Source organism: Pelophylax lessonae (genome assembly GCF_965119305.1).
Source record: "Pelophylax lessonae genome assembly, chromosome: 10".
NCBI lineage: Eukaryota > Metazoa > Chordata > Amphibia > Anura > Ranidae > Pelophylax > Pelophylax lessonae.
Window position 1 is genome coordinate 20752968 of NC_138777.1, and position 23525 is coordinate 20776492.

Sequence of the window (23525 nt, forward strand, 5' to 3'; positions counted from 1 at the left end):
ACCACTTAAGCCCCGGAAGATTTTACCCCCATTCCGACCAGGGGGTATTTTGCGATTCGGCACTGCGTGACTTTAACGGACAATTGCGCGGTCGTGCGACGCTGTACCTAAACGAATTTGGCGTCCTTTTTTTCCCACAAACAGAGCTTTCTTTTGGGGGTATTTGATCACCTGTGCGATTTTTTGATCACGCGCTATAAACAAAAAAAGAGCGTCAATTTTGCAAAAATAACAATATTTTTCACATTTTTTTATATGAAATTCCCCCAAAAAAAATGTAAAAATCAAAATTTTTTAACATTTTCGGCCATTTTGTTTTATGCTACCTATGTTTGGTAAAAAAAAATCGCAAAAAGCGTATTTTGATTGGTTTGCGCAAAAGTTATCGCGTTTACTAACAAAGGGAAAGATTTTTGTCATTTTTGTTGTTTTTTTTTTTAACGCGTAATGGCGGCGATCTGCGATTTTTTTGCGGTACTGCGACATTGCGGCGGACAGATCGGACCCTTGACTGACATTTTTGACACTTTTGGGGTTACCAGTGACATTTCTACAGTAATCAGTGCTATATATATGCACTGTTACTGTAAAAATACACTGGTAGTGAAGGGGTTAACTTTATTTGGGAGGGAGGGGCTGTGTGTGTCCCTAGGGGCGTGCTTTCTACTGTGATTGGCTGTGGCTTGAGCTGTACGGACACTGATCAACGGATCTACATAGTAGATCCATGTGATCAGTGTCTTTGCAGTGAGGAGAATGACAGGCAGCTTGTTTACACAAGCTGCCTGACATTCTCCCTCTCCCCCGCCGATCGCTGAGTGGCCGGCGGACATCGGGTCCGCTGGTCACACGCGCGGGGGGGTCCGTGACCACGCGGGAGCGGGAGCGCGCCTCCGGGGGCGCGCGCTCGCTCCCTAGACCCTCACAAGCAAGCAACGTAGCCCTACGTTAGTTTGCCTGTGAGGGGCTGACCGCCGACGTAGATAGTCGTGCGGCGGTCGGCAAGTGGTTAATAATCCTTTAGATTCCGCCTATATGCCTTACTGAACAGTTAAGCTGCCTGTGGATGGTGCTAAGTCAGCAGATGACCATACTGTCCGGATAGACTGGGTCTAAGGAGACCAATGTCTATGCGTAAAGTGGAATTCGAAACAAAAAACAACGTGTTTTTTAAAATGTATAAACGGTCTTTTAAAAAAAATTCTATTACAATCCTCGCCCGCTTCACTGGAATGTTCAGACTGGCTCTGTTCATTGTTGCTGATGTACAGTACAGCCTAAATCTGTTAGAAATTATCTCTAAATGACAGCAGGTGTCTGATGTTTGCTCGTTCTCTTAAAGATTGGAAGCAGATTTGGAAAAACAAAAAATTACTATTATTTCAGACCAAAGAAATCTTTGCAAAGTGCAAGTCCATAGCAGCCAATCAGCTGTCAGATCTCACTACAGTCATAAGCTATTCCGCTTTATACATTTATTTATAGGAGTTATGTTTGCAAGAAGACCGATGTCTATACACCGCGAGACCTGAGCCCATGGGGACAATAGCATTTGTTTTTTCTGGCTGGGGTGGCGGCTTGCACTGAGCGAAGACCACCCAGTGGATACCGGGGCCCCCAGCTGTGGCCCTGACATCAGCAAGAGGCCGCAGATAATATTCAGTATTTGTAATGCTGCAGACATATGGCAAGTGGAATTGATGACATGAACCAGTCCCGTTACAAATACATTCTCCTGATCCCCCTACTGATTGCTAAGGCTTTAGGGCCACACAACAAGTACCAGAAGGCCCCCAGGAACCCAATGACTATGACACATAGTTACATAGATAGTGAGGTTGAAAAAAAAAAAAGACACCAGTCCATCCAGTTCAACCTATGATGTGTGTGTGTTTGCTGTTAACCGTACATTGTATACCCCTGTATGTTGTGGTCTTTAAGGTGCCCATCTAATAGATTTTTGTATCGATGCTCCCTGCTGATACCACTGTTTGTGGAAGAGAATTCCACATCCTTACTGCTCTGACATTAAAGAACCCCCTACGTACTTTAAGGTTAAACCGCCTTTCCTCTAGTTTTAGTGAGTGGCCCCGTGTCTTATTGTATTTCTCTGAATAGTTTGTTCCTTATGCTAGGGTCGCCAGTACAGTATTTGTACATTGATATCATATCCCCCCTCAATCTTCTCTTCTCCAGAGAGAATAGGTTCAGTGCTTGTAGTCTTTCCTCATAGCCGATGCCCTCCATTCCCCTAATTATTTTTGTTGCCCTTCTCTGGACTCTCTCCAGTTCCAGCACATCCTTCCTGAGGACCGGTGCCCAGAACTGGACAGCATACTCCAGATGTGGCCGGACCAGAGTCTTGTAGAGTGGGAGAATTAATGTTTTATCTCTGTTGTGAATCCCCTTCTTTAAACATGCCGGTATTCTGCTTGCAGCAGCTTGGCATTGCATGCCATTGCCAAGCCTGTTGTCTACTAGGACCCCCAGGTCCTTTTCTATCTTAGATTCACCCAGAGGTTCCCCCCCCCCCTCCCTAGTGAGTAACTTTTGTTTGTATTTCTGACACCCAAGTGCATTACCTTACATTTTCCAACATTAAACCTCATCTGCTATGTAGTTACCCACCCCATTATTCTGTTCAAGTCTGCTTGTAAGGTTACCACATCCTGCATAGAAGATATTGGCGTGCTTAGCTTATGGTCCACAAATACAGAGATTGTGCTAGATATCCCATCCTCGGTCTAGGTCATTTATGAATAAATGAAACAGGATTGGTCCCAGGACTGATCCTTGGGGGACCCCACTTTCCACACCCGACCAATCTGAGTACTCCCCATCTATCACCACCCTCTGGACTCCACGCCTACACAAGCACCCGTGAGAATAAAAATGCAAATTATGGCGATATTTATTGGTACAGCAGTGCCACGCTAATGACAGCTTCCAAGTTCAGTGGCTGGGTCCTGTAAACACACACACGGACAGAAGTCAGACTCGACTGTCCTGTGTGTGCCTGTTCCCATGGAGGCAGACAGGCATTCCTGCAGTTGTGGGCTCCCCCTCCACGGCCTAAGTGGCCTGACAGCAGCGCAGGGCTGACAGGCGCTCGCCACCTGCTAAGTTCGGCAGCGGGATGCACACGGGAATCGTGACAAATGCTTGGCCACTGGGTCACTGGGCAGGTGGGGCCCCTGGGCAAGTGGGGCCCCCGGGCAACTGCCCAGCATGCCCATTCGGTAAGATGGCCCTGTACCTACGTACCTTAGTTTGTACAGTAAGCGTTTGTGTGGAACGGTATCAAATGCCTTTGCAAAGTCCAGATACACCACATCCACAGGCCTTCCTTTATCTAGATGGCAACTCACTTCTTCATAGAAGGTTAATAGATTGGTCTGGTACCTAAATCAGTGAATTACATTTGTATTAATAAACACTCATTGTGCACTACTTACAAAAATAAAAGAAATATGAATGTTATCTTTTTAAACAGAGATGATCCTTGATTATTCAGGTTGCTGGTCATGTGACCTATGCATAGACATTGGTCACATATTTACTGCTGATACAGGGGATCTTTGAGATCTGACACCTCTAGACTGGTGAGAGGGACCTGTTTGGCTCTGTCTGAATGTCAGTCACCCAATGCTAGGAGACTGGCCATATTACTGCAACTAGATTCACCAAAGAAGAAAAATAAGTATATTAAAAGGTACAACTGTATTTTTTTTATAATGTGTGCCCCATTTGGTGGTGGGTCACCGAAACAAGTGTCCCCATAATAAGATGTCTCCTCTGTTCTTGTGAGAACTCAACATTTTTGATTTTCCCTTAGACCAGGGGGTCTCCAATCTTTCTAAAATTGGTCAGTTTCTGTCCTTCAGACTTTAGGGGGGCCGAACTGTGGTCAGTGGGAGTAGAAAATGCCCAGAAATAGGCGGGAGCAAACAATGCCCCATCATTGATGTCAGTGGTAGGAACTGTGCCCCTTCGATGGTTTTATTTGGAGGAATATTGCCCCATTGTTGGTGTCTTTGGGAGGAAAAGCGCCCCATTGTTGGTGTCGTTGGGAGGAATTGTGCCCCTTTGATGGTGTCATTGGGAGGAATAGTGCCCCATTGTTGGTGTCATTGGGAGGAAAAGCGCCCCATTGTTGGTGTCGTTGGGAGGAATTGTGACCCATTGTTGGTGTCATTGGGAGGAATAGCGCCCTATCGTTGGTGTCATTGCAATGAATTTTGCTCCTTCGATGGTGTCATTGGGAGGAATAGTGCCCCATTGTTGGTGTCATTTGGAGGAATAGTGCCCCATTGTTGGTGTCATTTGGAGGAATAGGACCCCATTGTTGGTGTAATTGGGAGGAATAGTGCCCCACTTTTAGTATCATTGGGAGGAAAAGAGCCCCATCATTGATGTCATTGGGAGGAATAGTACCCTATTGTTGGTGCCAGTGGATGGAATTGTGCCCAATTGTTGGTGTCATTGGGAACAATTGTGCCCCTTTGTGGGGTCAGTGGGAGGAATCGTGCCCCATTGTTGGTGTCTGTGGATGGAATAGAGCCCCAAGGGCTGGATAAAAGAAGGCAAAGGGCCGCATCTGGCCCCCAGGCCACTGGAGACTACTGCCTTAGACAAAGACAGCATTACAAAACAAAGAGATGTTCTAACCCATTACCACTCTTTAAAAACAAAAGTGAGGCATTAGATACACTTTCAATTATGCTTAAAACACATGTTGCATCCAATGCCGGAGACTGAAATAATTCAAACTACAGATATTCAAAATTATAGACCTGCTGTATCTGCCACGCTGTCAGTCTGATTTGAAACACCAGCTGGTGTGCAGAGGATGATGTTAGAATTGATGAGATTACAGAATGAACCTTTCACAGGGCACAATTGCTCAGCCAATGTGAAATTCAATATTGTTCTCTGGTTGATGTGGGTTCCAACATTTCGTAAGTGTTTGACCCACCCTGGTGAATTACCAATAGGACATCAAAAGTTGTGCCAGGGTTGCGTTATGTTCTTTTATTCCCAAGTGATTATAATAGTTTGTGGATGAAGGAAATCCAAAATTTTTACCAGAATTACTTACGATGTAAAGAATTCAGCTTCTGCAGGGGTGAGGATGAATACATGAGAAGACACAAGAAATAATGCCTGTGAAGGTTCTCACCAAGGGTTTCTCAACCAGGATTCCATGGAATACTAGGGCCCCTCCAGAGGTTGCTAGGGGCTCCATGGAATCCTATGGCTCCTCCAGAGGTTGCTAGGGGCTCCACGGAATCTTAGGGCTCCTCCAGAGGTTGCTAGGGGCTCCATGGAATCTTAGGGCTCCTCAAGAGGTTGCTAGGGGCTCCATGGAATCCTAGGGCTCCTCCAGAGGTTGCTAGGGGCTCTGTGGAATCTTAGGGCTCCTCAAGAGGTTGCTAGGGGCTCCTTGGAATCCTAGGGCTCCTACAGAGGTTACTAGGGGCTCCATGGAATCCTAGGGTTCCTCCAGAGGTTGCTAGGGGCTCCATGGAATCCTAGGGCTCTTCCAGAGGTTGCTAGAGGCTCCATGGAATCTTAGGGCTCTTCCAGCGGTTGCTGGCAACTCCATGGAATACTAGGGCCCCTCCAGAGGTTGCTAGGGGCTCCATGGAATCCTAGGGCTCCTCCAGAGGTTGCTAGAGGCTCCATGGAATCTTAGGGCTTCTCCAGAGGTTGCTAGGGGCTCCATGGAATCCTAGGGCTCCTCCAGAGGTTGCTAGGGGCTCCATGGTATCTTGGGGCTCCTCCCAAAGTTGTGAGGGGTTCCTTGAGCAATTTCTGCCTCTTAGATAAGTTTCCACCAACGCCATTGATCTTTTTAGCTATCTGTAGGGGGGTAATTCTTCAAAAATGACCACAAGACCATCACACTAATGTATCCTGAGTTGTAGATATGGTCATATTTAGCAGGGGTTCCCTGATACCAGAAAGTTATTTCAAGGGTTCCTCTATGTTGAAAGGGTTGAGAAAGACTGTTCTCATCTATCCAATGGTATATGTAGTAGTCACATTCACATAGACTTGTTCTATAATGTTGAAGATGTTCCGTAGCTTCTCCAATTCACTTCAAATGAGACTCATTGGAACTGAAGAAGTGGCTTGGAGAGGATACGGAACATCTTCAGCATTAAAGAACAAGTCCTGTTGAATGGGACCAACTACTACTAGCTATACAAGAAGAGGTTTTACTGTCCAGGAACTTGTAACAATTGTCCATCCCAAAGATGGAACACTGTACAGTGACCTTGTCAGTCCAAGCTCTCATCAAGGACCAAAGAGTGGTCCCTAATTTTTGGAATCGTTCTTGAGTTGATTGATTCCTATTTCTTGTAGGCTCTAGATCAGTCACTCTCAACCAGGGTTCTGTGGAACCTGAAGATTCCTTCAGTGGTTTCCAGGAGTTCCTTGACATGATGGATTAACCTCTCATTTAGGGGTTATCGATCTCCCACCGGATGGTGTCTGCATAGTAACAAACAAAACGAACAACCTTGTGTTCAAGGTAAATGTTCCAGCAGTGGCGGGCCCTAGGTCTTCAAAATCTTGAAGCTAGGCAAGACTTTGCAGCCCCCTGAACACTGGGGGGAAGACCAAAAGACGCTGAAAAAAAAAGCACCAATTACTGACGCATTTCGAGGGTGGTACCTTCTTTCGGAGGCTCTAAAGAAGAGGGTACCTACCATCTAAATGTGTCAGCCATTGGAAGTTTCTTCCCTACGCTGGGATTGGCATAGTGGACCAGAGTGTGTGGGTCACTGCAGATATTGATGAGCTTGACATCATGTGTTGTTTGTGAGTCCTTGTTTTTTATTTCTTCGATAAAAAGATTTTTTTAAGGTAATGCGAAAAATACAAATTTTTTTGTACTTTCTGCTATAAAACATTCCCAATAAAAAATTAAAAAAATCGAATTTCTTTATCAATTTAGACCAATATGTATTCTGCTACATATTTTTTGGTAAAAAAAAAAAAATCCCAATAAGCGTATATTGATTGGTTTGCGTAAAAGTTATAGCGTCTACAAAGTATGAGATGGATATATGGAATTTTTTTTACTAGTGATGGCGGCGATCAGTAATTTTTAGTGGGACTGAGACATTGTGGCGAACAAATCTGACACTTAGTGGCACTTTTTGGGGACCAGTGACACCAATACATTGATCAGTGCTAAAAATATGCACTGTCACTGTACTAATGACACAAAGGGAAAGGGGCTAACATGTGTTGTGTTGCAAATACAGCTGACCGTTCTTCTCTCTGAAATAATCACAGAGCGCCTGTGATCCTTCTATATAGGAAGGATCTATATAGGTTCCTATGGCCATTTTACAAGTCCCTCCCCCCACAGTTAGAAAACACTCCCCTAGGCTCACAATTAACCCTTTGATCACCCCTAGCTCAACCCTTTCCCTGCCAGTGTCATTATTTCAGTAACAGTGCATATTTTTAGCACTGATTACTGTAGCAATGTCACTGGTACCCCCAAAAGTGTCTAAAATGTCAGTTAGGGGTCCGATTTGTCCGCCGCAATGTCGCAGTGCTGCAAAAAATCGCTGATCGCCACCCTTACTAGTAAAAAAAATGAATAAAAATGACAAATTTTTCCCCTAGTTTGTAGATGCGATAACTTTTGCGCAAACCAATCAAAATACGCTTATAGCAATTGTTTTTTTTACCAAAAATATGTAGCAAAATACAAATAGGCCTAAAAGGTTGAAAATTTTTGATTTTTTAATTATTTTTTTTTGGGGGGGGGGGGGTGTTATATAGCAGAAAGTTGTTGCTCTTTTTTTGTTTATAGCGCAAAAAAATAAAAAGCGCACAGGTGATCAAATACCACCAAAAGAAAGCTCTATTTGTGGGAAAAAAAGGACATCGATTTTATTTGGGTACAGCGTTGCACGACCGTGCAATTGTCAGTTAAAGTAACGCAATGCCGAATCGCAAAAAAATGGCCATTAAAGGCCCGTACACACGTACCGATTGTCGGCCGTAAAGATTCGGCCGACGAACGATCGGCCGATTGTAGGCTTGTTAGTATGATGCTGCCGACAGCGCACTTTCGGCCGAATAGAATCTGATGTGCATGCTTTAAAATTTTTGTAGGCCGACACCAGAACGGCCGATTGTTCGCCAGTCAGTACAGATTTCGGCCGACAGACAGCAGATTTGCAAGACTGGGCATGCTCAGAAAAGAAAAAAGACAAAGGAAAGTTAACCATCACATGACATCACTTCTGCAGTCGGCTGTTGTTGGCCGACAAAATTCGTGTGCAGTCTTTTGCAGTTTTCAACAGACACGACAGCCCTGGACAAAAGACGGCCGATCGTTCGGCCGACGATCGCTACGTGTGTACGGGGCTTTAGGGGGACAAATCCTTCCGGTCCAGAACTGGTTTAAAACACAAGTTGTTTTCCCTGAGCGTTGCGTCCATAACCAGGTTGAGCCCTTGGGTGACCAATGATTTTTCTTTGGCTGTCTGTAAAGGGTGCATTTTTCCCACTGACCCCCAAAGAATTGGTTTTACCAGGGCAGGGTTCCCTAAAACCTAAAAATTGATTGAAGGGTTCCTCCAGGTAGGAAGGATGGGAAAGGCTGCTCTAGGTGGAACAGCTGGATGGTTCATAGAAGGCATTTTGTTACACAACTCATAAATAAAAGATACGTCCATTCAGGAGGCTCTGTACACTTTATTCTCTTCTGTACGAGGTATTTCCTGACTCGCCTGCAGCAGTACAGAATCTCATCTGGCAGGTTTGGTATTCTATTACAGTCCCTCATGGACGGGGATCATTATAAAGTCTCCATGTCAGGGACAGTTGATCCCCCTGTCTATGTCTATGCTCTCTGCATCACAGAAAGTGTTTGAGGAAAGGTATAAACTAGAGATAGACTGATATCGTTTTTTTATTGCCGATACCGATAATTTTGGTCATCGCATATCGGTATCGGCCGATATCTGCCGATATTTTCGGGCATTTAAAAAATATATATTTATTTATTTTTTACACAGGTACTCTTGAGGAGGGATCTGGGGGGGTCTATGTGCCGGTTCACACTAGTACGACTTGTCAGGCGACTTGGTCAGCCTGACAAGTCGTGCACCGTCGCGGTCCACTGTGTAGTACAGGAACGGTTCTAATAGGAGCGACACAAGTCGCTCCGACTTAGAAAAAGGGTCCTGTACTACTTTGGGGCGACCTGGAGCGACTTGCATAGACATTCATTTTAGGAAGTCCGTGCAAGTCGCGCCGAAGTCGCGGTGCACTCGACTTCACAGGTCGCCCCCAAAGTCGTGCCGCTTCAGTGTGAACCGGCACTAAAACACCCCAAACCCCTCCTCTGAACTTAAAAGCATTCAAAACGCCAAAGTTTGGCTGTTTTGAATGCTGTCATTTTTTTAAATCTGGCGCCGAGTACCCAGAAGTGATGTCATGACATCACATCCAGGTTTTTTTACATGGAGACCCGATCAGAGCCGAATGCGGCTTTGATTGGGTCTTCGGCGGCCGTGCAGGTAGGATGCCCAGGCCTCCCGCCCCACCGAGCCGCGGAAGGTGGCGGGGGGGGTCTTCACCTCCTGCTCCTTGTAATGGCAGCCGATCGGCTTTTCAGCCACATCGGTTGTCATTACAAAACAGCCGACCGTCAGCTATGGATCCCAGTACTGGGGTGATGCCTCTAGCTGCAGGCATTACTCCGCTACAAGCACTTTCCCGAAATATCTGTAACCTCCGGGGCTGATTCGGATATATCGTGGAAAGTGCATATCGGCCCTCGATATATCGGCTTTGCCGATAATCAGTCGATCCCTAGTGTAAACCCCATTCACATTTCAGCGGGAGCATTTTTTAAGCTTATTTTAATGCACATTTTTTGAATTTTTTTTTAAACTTCCGGCGTTTTTGTTTTGGCCAATGGAAAGCAGTATGATTTGTGACATCATATGTCTCCTCATCCTTGTATCTGCTTCTTGGTCTTTCTGTGTAGTGTGTTGGAGTTCTTGAGCCATGTCCATTATGAGAACTTCTTCCCAGACCCCCCCACCTCCCCCCCTCCATGTGGTTGTAGAGGTTCTTGTGGGACCTTACCGGCATGAACACTCCTGGTTCCCGGATCAGAAGCTGCTAGGAGGAGGAGGAGACCGGGGCCTGTGCAACCACAAGGCTCAGTTCACACTGCTGCAAAATGAAAGTCGCTCGACTTTGCCAGGCAACTTCAGTGCGACTTGAAGCAACTTCAGGAAATGACTGGTTGATCTTCTTATAATGTCGGATCCAAATCACATCAAGTAAGATGAGGATCCGACTCGGAGGCGACTTCCATTAGCCTCTTCAGCCCCGGAAGGTTAACCCCCCCTTTCATGACCTGGCCGTTTTTTGCAATACGGCACTGCGTTATTTTAACTGACAAATGCGCGGTCGTAAGACGCTGTACTCAAATAAAATTGATGTCTCTTTTTTCCCCCACAAATAAAGCTTTCTTTTGGTGGTATATGATCACCACTACAGTTTTTATTTTTTGCGCTATAAACAAAAAAATACAGACAATTTTGAAAACAGCAATATTTATTTTATTTACTTAATGCTATAAAACACATCCAATAAAAAAAATGTAAAAAAATCGTCTTTCTTTGTGAATTTAGGCCAATATGTATTCTGCTACATGTTTTTCGTAATTCTGCTACATGTTTTTGGTAAAAAAAAATCCCAATAAGGGTATATTGATTGGTTTGCGCAAAAGTTACAGCATCTACAAACTATGGAATATTTTTATGGAATTTTAATTTTTTTTGTTGTTTTTACTAGTAATGGCGGCGATCAGCAATTTTTAGCAGGACTGTGAGATTGCGGTGGGCAAATCTGACCCTAAGTGACGCTTTTTGCAGTCCTGCTAGCTGAGCTCATGAAATCTAAGAAAACCGGGATTCATCCGTGAAGAGAAAACCTCTCCAAAGTGCCAGACGCCATCCAATGTGAGCATTCGCCCACTCAAGTCGGTTACGATGATGAACTGCAGTCAGGTGGAGACCCCGATGAGGACGATGAGCAAGCAGATGAGCTTCCCTGAGATGGTTTCTGACAGTTTGTGCAGAAATTCTTTGGTTATGCAAACCGATTGTTGCAGCAGCTGTCCAGGTGGCCGGTCTCAGATGATCTTGGAGTTGAAGATGCTGGATGTGGAGGTCCTGGGCTGGTGTGGCTACACATGGTCTGCGGTTGTGAGGCTGGTTGGATGTACTGCCAAATTCTCTGAAACGCCTTTGAAGACGGCTTATGGTAGAGAAATAAACATTCAATTCACGGGCAGCAGCTCTGGTGGACATTCCTGCACTCAGCATGCCAATTGCACGTTCCCTCAAAACTTGTGACATCTGTGGCATTGTGCTGTGTGATAAAACTGCACATTTTAGAGTGGCCTTTTATTGTGGGCAGCCTAAGGCACACCTGTGCAATAATCATGCCGTCTAATCAGCATCTTGATATGCCACACCTGTGAGGTGGATGGACTATCTCGGCAAAGTGCTCACTAACACAGATTTAAGTAAAAGCCTTCCCCCCTCCAGGTCAGTCAGTCAGTCCCCCAGCAGAAGCCTTCCCCCTCCAGGTCAGTCGGTCAGTCCCCCAGTAGAAGCCTTCCCCCCTCCAGGTCAGCCAGTCCCCCAGTAGAAGCCCCCCCCCCCCAGGTCAGTCAGTCCCCCAGTAGAAGCCTCCCCCCCCCCCCAGGTCAGTCAGTCCCCTAGAATAAGCCTTCCCCCCTCCAGGTCAGTCAGTCAGTCCCCTAGTATAAGCCTTCCCCCCTCCAGGTCAGTCAGTCCCCCAGTAGAAGCCCCCCCCCCCCAGGTCAGTCAGTCCCCCAGTATAAACCTTTTCCTCTCCAGGTCGGTCAGTCCCCTAGTATAAGCCTTCCCCCCCTCCAGGTCAGTCAGTCCCCCAGTAGAAGCCTCCCCCCCCCCCAGGTCAGTCAGTCCCCTAGAATAAGCCTTCCCCCCTCCAGGTCAGTCAGTCAGTCCCCTAGTATAAGCCTTCCCCCCCCTCCAGGTCAGTCAGTCCCCCAGTAGAAGCCTCCCACCCCCCAGGTCAATCAGTGAGTCCCCCAGTAGAAGCCTTCCCCCCTCTAAGTCAGTCAGTCCCCCAGTATAAACCTTTTCCTCTCCAGGTCAGTCAGTCCCCCAGTAGATGCCTTCCCCCCTCCAGGTCAGTCAGTCCCCCAGTATAAACCTTTTCCTCTCCAGGTCGGTCAGTCCCCTAGTATAAGCCTTCCCCCCCTCTAGGTCAGTCAGTCAGTCCCCTAGTATAAGCCTTCCCCCCTCCAGGTCAGTCAGTCCCCCAGTAGAAGCCTTCCCCCCTCCAGGTCAGTCAGTCAGTCCCCCAGTATAAACCTTTCCCTCTCCAGATCGGTCAGTCCCCTAGTATAAGCCTTCCCCCCCTCTAGGTCAGTCAGTCCCCCAGTATGAACCTTTCTCTCTCCAGGTCGGTCAGTCCCCTAGTAGAAGCCTTCCCCCCCTCTAGGTCAGTCAGTCCCCCAGTATAAACCTTTTCCTCTCCAGGTCAGTCAGTCCCCCAGTAGATGCCTTCCCCCCTCCAGGTCAGTCAGTCAGTCCCCTAGTAGAAGCCTTCCCCCCTCTAGGTCAGTCAGTCCCCCAGTATAAACCTTTTCCTCTCCAGGTCAGTCAGTCCCCCAGTAGATGCCTTCCCCCCTCCAGGTCAGTCAGTCCCCCAGTATAAACCTTTTCCTCTCCAGGTCAGTCAGTCCCCCAGTAGATGCCTTCCCCCCTCCAGGTCAGTCAGTCCCCCAGTATAAACCTTTTCCTCTCCAGGTCGGTCAGTCCCCTAGTATAAGCCTTCCCCCCCTCTAGGTCAGTCAGTCAGTCCCCTAGTATAAGCCTTCCCCCCTCCAGGTCAGTCAGTCCCCCAGTAGAAGCCTTCCCCCCTCCAGGTCAGTCAGTCAGTCCCCCAGTATAAACCTTTCCCTCTCCAGATCGGTCAGTCCCCTAGTATAAGCCTTCCCCCCCTCTAGGTCAGTCAGTCCCCCAGTATAAACCTTTCTCTCTCCAGGTCGGTCAGTCCCCTAGTAGAAGCCTTCCCCCCCTCTAGGTCAGTCAGTCAGTCCCCTAGTAGAAGCCTTCCCCCCTCCAGGTCAGTCAGTCCCCCAGTATAAAACTTTCTCTCTCCAGGTCGGTCAGTCCCCTAGTATAAGCCTTCCCCCCCTCCAGGTCAGTCAGTCAGTCCCCTAGTATAAGCCTTCCCGCCTCTAGGTCAGTCAGTCCCCCAGTAGAAGCCTTTCCCCCTCCAGGTCAGTCAGTCCCCTAGTATAAGCCTTCCCCCCTCCAGGTCAGTCAGTCCCCCAGTAGAAGCCTTCCCCCTCCAGGTCAGTCAGTCCCCCAGTATAAACCTTTTCCTCTCCAGGTCGGTCAGTCCCCTAGTATAAGCCTTCCCCCCTCCAGGTCAGTCAGTCAGTCCCCCAGTAGAAGCCTTCCCCCTCCAGGTCAGTCAGACAGTCCCCTAGTAGAAGCCTTCCCCCCTCTAGGTCAGTCAGTCAGTCCCCTAGTATAAGCCTTCCCCCCTCCAGGTCAGTCAGTCCCCCAGTAGAAGCCTTCCCCCTCCAGGTCAGTCAGTCCCCCAGTATAAACCTTTTCCTCTCCAGGTCGGTCAGTCCCCTAGTATAAGCCTTCCCCCCTCCAGGTCAGTCAGTCAGTCCCCCAGTAGAAGCCTTCCCCCCTCCAGGTCAGTCAGACAGTCCCCTAGTAGAAGCCTTCCCCCCTCTAGGTCAGTCAGTCAGTCCCCTAGTATAAGCCTTCCCCCCTCCAGGTCAGTCAGTCCCCCAATAGAAGCCTTCCCCCTCCAGGTCAGTCAGTCCCCCAGTATAAACCTTTCCCTCTCCAGGTCAGTCAGTCCCCCGGTATGATCCTTCACCATCGGGCCCCACCCACCTGCATGCACTGCACACATTGCACCAATGTATGATACGCACCTTATTGGGGGTCAACTTTTATAACCTCTTCCCAACCACCTGACAACCCAGTCACTGTGCTAGGAGTGTGCACTGAGCATGCTCTCAGCACAAATGCTCGGCTGATGTGGACACATATGTGCAGCGCGTGGCTGTTAAGGCCCACCCTCCTTGCCACCACATATGTTTCCATGGTGGCTAAGGTTTCTCTGTTGAGACAGCCCTCATTGCATGCTACCAGCACTCTGACCGAGCTGTCACCAACAGCTCCTGTTCTCTAGCTATGATCGGGAGTCCAATCATGTGACCAATGTGACAGCCAATCACAGAGCTCATGTCATCGGCAAGTCAATCTTGTTCTTAAAACTTAGTTAAAGGGCTATGGCGAGAGGGTGGGAAGGAATTAGGGGTATGTATGGGACTGTGAAGTAAGGTCAATAATATTCCTTATTAGTAACCCCCTTCACAAAATAAACATTATATATTGCTTATACGAAGGAGGGGACACCTACATTCTAATATGATAGAGTTCAGCTTAAAAACCACCATCATTTCTTCTCTCATTACTGATTCCAAAATTTCACCAAAATTTCACCAAAATTTTGTCTGATTCTTGCCAAAATTTTCAGAGAAAGGAAAACGGTCAATTTCGCTCATCCCTACCTTCTGCCTGTGACCAGGTGTGTCTAAGAGGTGGCCAGGATATAGATGTTCTGTAGGTGGTAGGTACATGTCTTTGCCCATGTCTATGAGCCAAATTTTCCTGTCCAGAAAACACAATGGTTACAGTCTGCCGGACTCCAATCCTCGGAAAGTAAAGAGGAAGTCGTACAATAGGCTGGTGTCCAGCAGACGACGGACTCATTATACAGTGTGGGCAGGGAGAAGCACAAAACCACAACATTCATATGTAGATTCCGCCCTTAATGACGCCCCGGATTATACATTAAACTCTGATTTCTGAATCAGAACAATTCCGTCCTGTTATATCAACACATCAACATACAACGAGCCCGATAGAACAATTCCACATTATCACCCTGCTGACGACAGTCCTCATCCTCCGTGTACAGTCTGCACAGGACCGGCCACTAGAAATATGCAATAAATTCATTAGAGAGGCTCAACATATGGCGTGCGTCCCGCCTGACCGTCCACTTCCTGTGATTACTGCGCTAATCATTCTCAGCTGTCTGCCCAACATACATTAGATTGTCCCACGTATAATGGAAGCAGGTGTGAGGGATCTGTCCTGTGTTTGATGTCAAATCCCCAGCGCTGCATAAGGGGCCAATTATTAAAGATTGTACCTTGGTGGCCCACGCAGATATCTTATCTATCTATTATCTATTCATTTTATATCATCTTTTCATAATTTATCTACTGTATCTATCTCTTTCTATTTATCTCATTATCTTTCTATCCAATATGTTATCTATCTATCTATCTATCTATTATCTATCTATTCATAATTCATTTACAGTATCTATCTCTTTCTATTTATCTAATTATCTTTCTATCCAATATGTTATCTATCTATCTATCTATCTATCTATCTATCTATCTCTCTATCTATCTATCTATCTATCTATCTATCTATCTATCTATCTATCTATCTATCTATCTATCTATCTATCTATCTATCTATCTATCTATCTATCTATCTATCTATCTATCTATCTATCTATCTATCTATCTATCTATCTATCTATCTATCTATCTATCTATCTATCTATCTATCTATCTATCTATCTATCTATCTCTCTATCTATCTATCTGTTGTTTAGCTGTTATCTATCTATTCATTATTTTGTTTGCATATCTGTTCATTATCTATCTTTTCTATATCTATCAATTCATCAATTATCTTTCTATCCATTTTATTGATTTATCCATTCAGCCTATATAAATCTATCTTTTTATCTATCTATTCATGTTTTATCTACTATTTATCTGGTCATAATTTATTTATCTATTTATAATATCTACCTGTCTATCTGGGTTCCATATCTATCTATCTAATCTATCTCACCTACTACGTATCTATCCATCCTTCTATCTTCCTAGTCAATATATATCTGTCATTTTATCTAGTATCTTTCTATCTGTCTATATCTATCAATTCAGCAATTATCTTTCTATCCATTATTTTATCTGTTTATCTATTCAGCAATTAGAAATCTATCTATCTTTTCATTATTTTGTTTCCATATCTATTTATTCATCGATCTTTTTATCTATCTATCTATCTAACTTTTTATCTAGTATCTTTTCATCTATCAATTATCTTTTTATCTATTATTATTTTATCTACTATCTATGTATATTCAGCAGCTATAAATCTATCTATATATCTATCTATTCATTTTTTTATCTATTATCTATCTAGTCATCAATTATCTATCTAACTAATTATCTAACTAACTAATAAACTAACTAACTTCATTAGTTTATTTATTTAGTATCTTTCTATATCTATCAATTCATCAATTATCTTTCCACTTTCTATCCATTTTATCTATTATTTATCTATTCAGCAATTATAAATCTATCTTTCTATCTATTTGTTCATTTGTTATCTATTATCTATCTAGTCATAATTTATCTATTAATATCTATCAGTCTATCTTGCTTCCATATCCATCCATCTATCTTTCTAGTCAATATATATATATTTATCATTTTATCTAGTATCTTTCTATCTATCTATATCTATCAATTCAACAATTATCTTTCTAACCATTATCTTATCTGTTTATCTATTCAGCAATTATAAATCTATCCTTTTATTATTTTGTTTCCATATCTATTTATTTATCTATCTATCTATCTATCTATCTATCTATCTATCTATCTATCTATCTATCTATCTATCTATCTATCTATCTATCTATCTATCTATCTATCTATCTATCTATCTATCTATCTATCTATCTATCTATCTATCTATCTATCTATCTATCTATCTATCTATCTATCTATCTATCTATCTATCTATCTATCTATCATCTTTCCATCTATCAATTATGTTTTTATATATTATCTATGTATTCAGCAGCTATAAATCTATCTTCTATATATCCATCTATTCTTTTTTTTTTATCTATTATTTATCTATCTAGTCATCACTTATCTATCTAACTGTTCATTAGTTTATTTATCTAGTATCTTTCTATATCTATCAATTCATCAATTATCTTTCTACTTTCTATCCATTTTATCTATTATCTATCTATTTAGCAATTATAAATCTATCTTTCCATCTATTTATTAATTTGCTATCTATTATCTAACTATCTATTCATAATTTATATATTAATATCTATCGGTCTATCGTGTTTCCATATCCATCCATCTATCTATCCTCTACAACGTACCTATTTAATTATCTTCCTATTTAATATTGATCAATCAATTATTTTATATTCTATCTATCTATCTATCTATCTATCTATCTATCTATCTATCTATCTATCTATCTATCTATCTATCTATCTATCTATCTATCTATCTATCTATCTATCTATCTATCTATCTATCTATCTATCTATCTATCTATTCACCAATTATCTGTCTATCCATTATTTTATCTTTTATCTATCTATTCAGCTATTATTATTATTATACATGATTATCTATCTATCCATTTTTTATCTTTTATCTAGCTCTCTGTCTATTTATTTTGGATGTCTGAGCCTGCATGCATCTGTCTGCACCCAGGCTCGCTCATCCATCCCTCACGCAGGTATCCACTGGGCATGCAGATGCATGTGAACAGCAAAGGCTTGATTCTTGTGTCTGGAGTCCGGTGTGTATGTGTGTACTCAGGGGTGTAAAGGAAATGTTATTCTTGAAGCCAGTTCATAGAGAGGAGCATTTTCTGGGAGAATTCGGGTGTCACACTGTATTGGGGCTCATTCACACCTCGTGCTCTGAGCTGGGTTGATCTGCGCAGGTTCAGGACAAGGATTCCTTGCTGTCCATGTGCCCAGTTCTGGGTCCCCGGTGCTTGGTTCAGACATGCTGCGTTTGTTTGCAGAGCATAAAAACATAACAACGTGCGTCAATGCACTGCGGCGCAGAGATTAAAAAGGAAAAAAACAAAATACGTTTTAACAGCACATTGCAGCACACAGCCGCGTGCGTTGTGACTGAGCATTACTGAATGGGGGGGCTCACCAACCTCCGAGTCCATCCTGTGAGCTTTTATTTAACCGGTTCCGGACCGCCCACCGCATATTTACTGCGGCAGTGCGGCCCTCCTGCGCGAAATGATGTAGGTCTATGTCCGTCTCGCGCCTGCAGCTAGGGGGCGAGCGCGCGCCCCCGGCGGTGTGCTCCCATCCCCATTGGGCTGCGGGGGCTCAGATGCACGGGGCCGGCGACTCCGATTGCTGCCTGCCACTCGCGATCGCTCCCCGCTGAGAGAGGACGGTCGACTGTTGTAAACACAGCCGACCGTTCTTCTCTCTGGAATGATCACAGAGCTCCTGTGATCCTTCTATAAAGGATCACAGGTCTCTATGATCATTTCACAAGCCACGCCCCCCCCACAGTTAGAATCACTCCCCTAGTCTCACATTTAACCCCTTGATCACCCACAGTGTTAACCCCTTCCCTGCCAGTGTCATTAGTACAGTAACACTGCATATTTTTAGCACTGATTACTGTAGTAATGTCACCGTTCCCCCTAAAAATGTCAAAAATGTCAGTTAGGGGTCCGATCTGTCCGCCGCAATGTCGCAGTCCTGCTAAAAATCGCAGATCACCGCCATTACTAGTAAAAAAAAAAAAAAACAATAAAAATCACAAAAATCTTTGCTGTAGTTAGTAGACGCGATAACTTTTGCGCAAACCAATCCAAACAAAAAAACGCTTATTGCGATTTTTTTTACCAAAAATATGTAGCAGAAACCAAATTGGCATAAAATATTAAAAAATTTTGATTTTTACATTTTTTTTTTGAGAATGTCATATAGCAGACAGTGAAAAATATTTATTTTTTATTTTTTCCAGAATTGTCGCTCTTTTTTTGTTTATAGCGCAAAAAATAAAAATGGCACAAGTGATCAAATATCACCAAAAGAAAGCTCTGTTTGTGGGGGGAAAAAGGACATAAATCTTTCCCGTAGTTAGTAGATGCAATAACTTTTGCGCAAACCAATCAGAATACGCTTATTGCGTTTTTATTTTTTTTTTACCAAAAATATGCCGCAGAAAACAAATTGGCCTAAAATGTTAAAATATTTAGATTTTTAATTTTTTTTTGAGAATGTTATATAGCAGAAAGTGAAAAATATAGTTTTTTTCTTTTTTCAGAATTGTTGCTTTTTTTTGTTTATAGCGCAAAAAAATAAAAATCGCACAGGTGATCAAATACCACCAAGAGAAAGCTCTGTTTGTGGGGGGAAAAAAGGACATAAATTTTTCCCGTAGTTAGTAGATGCGATAACTTTTGCGCCATCCAATTAAAATACGCTTATTGCGATTTTTTCTTTTTTTACCAAAAATATGTAGCAGAAAACAAATTGGCTTAAAATGTTAAAAAATTTTGATTTTTAATTTTTTTTTTTTTTTTTTAGAGAATGTTATATAGCAGAAAGTGAAAAATATAGTATTTTTTTTTTTCCAGAATTGTCGCTCTTTTTTTTGTTTATAGCGCAAAAAATAAAAATCGCACAGGTGATAAAATACCACCAAAAGAAAGCTCTATTTGTGGGGGGAAAAAAGGACATAAATCTTTCCCGTAGTTAGTAGATGGCATCGATAATCAAAATACGCTTATTGCGATTTTTTTTTTTTTTTTTTTACCAAAAATATGTAGCAGAAAACAAATTGGCTTAAAATGTTAAAAAATTTTGGTTTTTTTCAATTTTTTTTTTTTTTTTGAGAATGTTATATAGCAGAATGTGAAAAATATAGTTTTTTTCTTTTTTCAGAATTGTCGCTTTTTTTTGTTTATAGCGCAAAAAATAAAAATCGCACAGGTGATAAAATACCACCAAAAGAAAGCTCTATTTGTGGGGGGAAAAAAGGACATAAATCTTTCCCGTAGTTAGTAGATGGCATCGATAATCAAAATACGCTTATTGCGATTTTTTTTTTTTTTTTTTTACCAAAAATATGTAGCAGAAAACAAATTGGCTTAAAATGTTAAAAAATTTTGGTTTTTTTCAATTTTTTTTTTTTTTTTGAGAATGTTATATAGCAGAATGTGAAAAATATAGTTTTTTTCTTTTTTCAGAATTGTCGCTTTTTTTTGTTTATAGCGCAAAAAATAAAAAATCGCACTGGTGATCAAATACCACCAAAAGAAAGCTCTGTTTGTGGGGGGAAAAAAGGACATAAATCTTCCCCGTAGTTAGTAGATGCGATAACTTTTGCGCCATCCAATCAAAATACGCTTATTGCGATTTTTTTTTTTACCAAAAATAATGTGTTTTTTTTTTTTCTCAGAATTGTCATTTTTTTTTTTGTTTATAGCGCAAAAAATAAAAATCGCACAGGTGATAAAATACCACCAAAAGAAAGCTCTATTTATGGGGAAAAAAAGGACATCAATGTAATTTGGGTACAGCGTCGCACGATCGTGCAACTGTCCGTTAAATTAACGCAGTGCCGAATCGCAAAATATGGCCTGGTCATTAAAGGGGGGCAAATCCTTCCGGTCCAGAAGTGGTTAAAAAAGGAAAAAAAAACAAAATGCGTTTTGACAGCACATTGCAGCACACAGCCGCGTGCGTTGTGACTGAGCATTACTGAATAGGGGGCTCACCAACCTCCGAGTCCATCCTGTGAGTTTTTATTTCATTTGGGTCAAAGCACTAATTCTGATAATAATATATATTTTTTTTTAAAGGTGTCGCAGTTTTCGGGGGACCCTGAATCTGCGTCCGTACCGCCCTCAGCCGTCAGCACTCATAGAAGCAAAAAATCATCAGTGAGATGGATGTGGGCGCCTGTACTGAGAATCCGGTTACAATGATCTGAGCACTTTATGACAACCTCTCGTCATCTTTGTCATAAAACTAATTTCTTTGCTTTTCTGGTGCCGCCATATGGCGGAGCCCGGCACGGTTTTTGTTCACACACTGACGCAGGGACAATTGGAACTGTGTTTGGCATCTATTATTGATGGGGGGAATCATTAAGTGCAGGCACTGTGTGTCTGGTGAGGACATATGTCATTGGGTGGTGGTGGCTTGTCTGACATTTGTCACCAAGGGGCAGATGTCCATACGCCGAACCAGTGGAGGACAGGAAGTGTAGTTCATTAAATATTAAAAGAGGCCCTGCCTATTGTATGCCGGATCCCAGAGCTGGATGTGAGCATAGGCAAATCCCCTCTCCAAAGACAAGGTGGATTATCACTGGAAGCAAGGCTACCGGGCTTATCCAGGACAAAAACCTCAGCCTCGCAGTATGGAGGAAAGGTCGCCGTGTGTCAGCGTGGGCTGAACCACAATTCCCAGCATGGTTTGCATCCCACAGGCAGACGACGTGCTTTTGTTTTTTGTTTTTTAAATCTGATGAATTTTTATTTTTGAATATTTACTTAATATTATTTTGTTTTAATTGTATTAATTTAATCTTTTATTTATTTATTTATTTATGTTTTATAGTTTAATTTAACTTTCTTCAATTAAAGTGTTTTTAATTAATTTTTAATTTGATTGCATTTGGTGGAACTTTCATATTTTCTGATTCATTTTACCATAGGATTAATTTTATTTTTTAAAATGTAATTATTTTATTATTTAACTTAGTTTTTTTTTTTAAAATTGATTCCTTTTATTTATTTAAGTTAGTGGGTGTAACATATCAGAAAAAAAAGAAACTGGGCTAAGATATGCAAACTTTTATTTTTTTCAAATTTCTTTATTGAACAAAAACCAGCATACAAAGTATGTATTAGAGTCCAAAATATAGTACATGAAACATCCAAACTAAATGCCTGCACATAAATCAGCATTACATAAAAGGACAATTCAAACAGCATAACAGTGGCCTTGTAGTGAAGAGTATGCAAAATTTTATTTAAAGCGGTAGTATAGTCCGCTTTTTAATTTTTACCTACAGGTAAGCCTATAATAAGGCCTATAATAAGTCTCACCTGTAGGTAAAATTAATATCTCCTTAACCTGCACGGTTTAGGAGATTTTCACCCTGCATGCAGCCTCTGACACCAGCGGCGCATGCGCTCTGAAGGTCCGGCGTATCTTGCCGGACCTTCAGAGCTCCTTGCCGGATGGTAAATTGCATCTTTTGACTACACTCTATGCTTTATATCTGCTGTCATCTATGCTTATGTAAGCACATTGTCTCTATTTACTATTGTAACTTAGATATCTGTACTGTTTGTGGTAAAAATTGTATTAAACTGAAGGACAAAAAATTAAATAAAAATGTAATTAATTAAAAAAAAAACTAATATTTTAAATAAATAATTAAATAATAATAACAAGGAGTGTAAAATAATTGCAATACCAACTTGGTTGCAAACACATGCTCTCGGAAGAAGTCTTGGTGACGAAACGTCAGGGCATGTGTGCGCGGTCGCCTTGTGAACAGATGGACGCCTGGCTAAATTAAGAAATGGTCATTATGCGTCTATATATGCCAATTTTTGAATGCCTTCATTCAGATCTGATATTGTAAGTAGACATCTGGAGGGGAGTGGGGCCATTTTGGTGTGTTTTAATCAATAAACCTTGCGGTATTACACTATATGTCCCCCATTCTTCATTTACATGCCATCATGAATGGAGTGACATATGAAGGCTAATAAGATATGAGAGGAGATCCAAGCTAGTGGAAGGTGAAGAGGTCCTGATGGTGATTGGAATTCACATATGAGGAGGCCCTGTTTTACCAATCATCTGGTGAGTTCCAGAGGAGGAGGGGGGGAGCACCGGTGTTTGGTCGAATTGTGGTGTATCCAAGTTCCTTCACACCCTTCCCGTAACCATTTTGGACTGCTTTATGGACATTTGTGTTGCATTACACCTTTGCCTGTTGAGAATATAGATCCTAATATTTATCCATTCATCTGTTAGCGCTGTTTGTGTGGTTGATTGGACCGAGCTATTTGGTTATTTGATTACACCTTTTTATAAATAATTAAATAACAATAAAAATCAAACATGCAAAATTTTATTTAACATTTTTTTATTTAAAGCGGTAGTATACTCCGCTTTTTAACTTTTACCTACAGGTAAGCCTATAATGCAGCCTATAATAAGGATTACCTGTAGGTAAAATTAATATCTCCTAAACCTGCACGGTTTAGGAGATATTCACCCTGCATGCAGCCGCTGACACCAGCAGGGCATGCGCTCTGAAGGTCTGGCGTATTTTGCCTGACCTTCGGAGCTCCTTGTCCGAAAGTGAACTCCCGCGCGCATGCGCGGGAGTGACGTCATCACGGCCCAGGCCACCCACAGCGCCGGAGCCGTCGAACCCAGAAGAGATGCCAAGGGAACATGTCTGCTCCCTCAGTGGTGTCCGGGCGACCTTGTGGGGGCTTCGTTCTAAG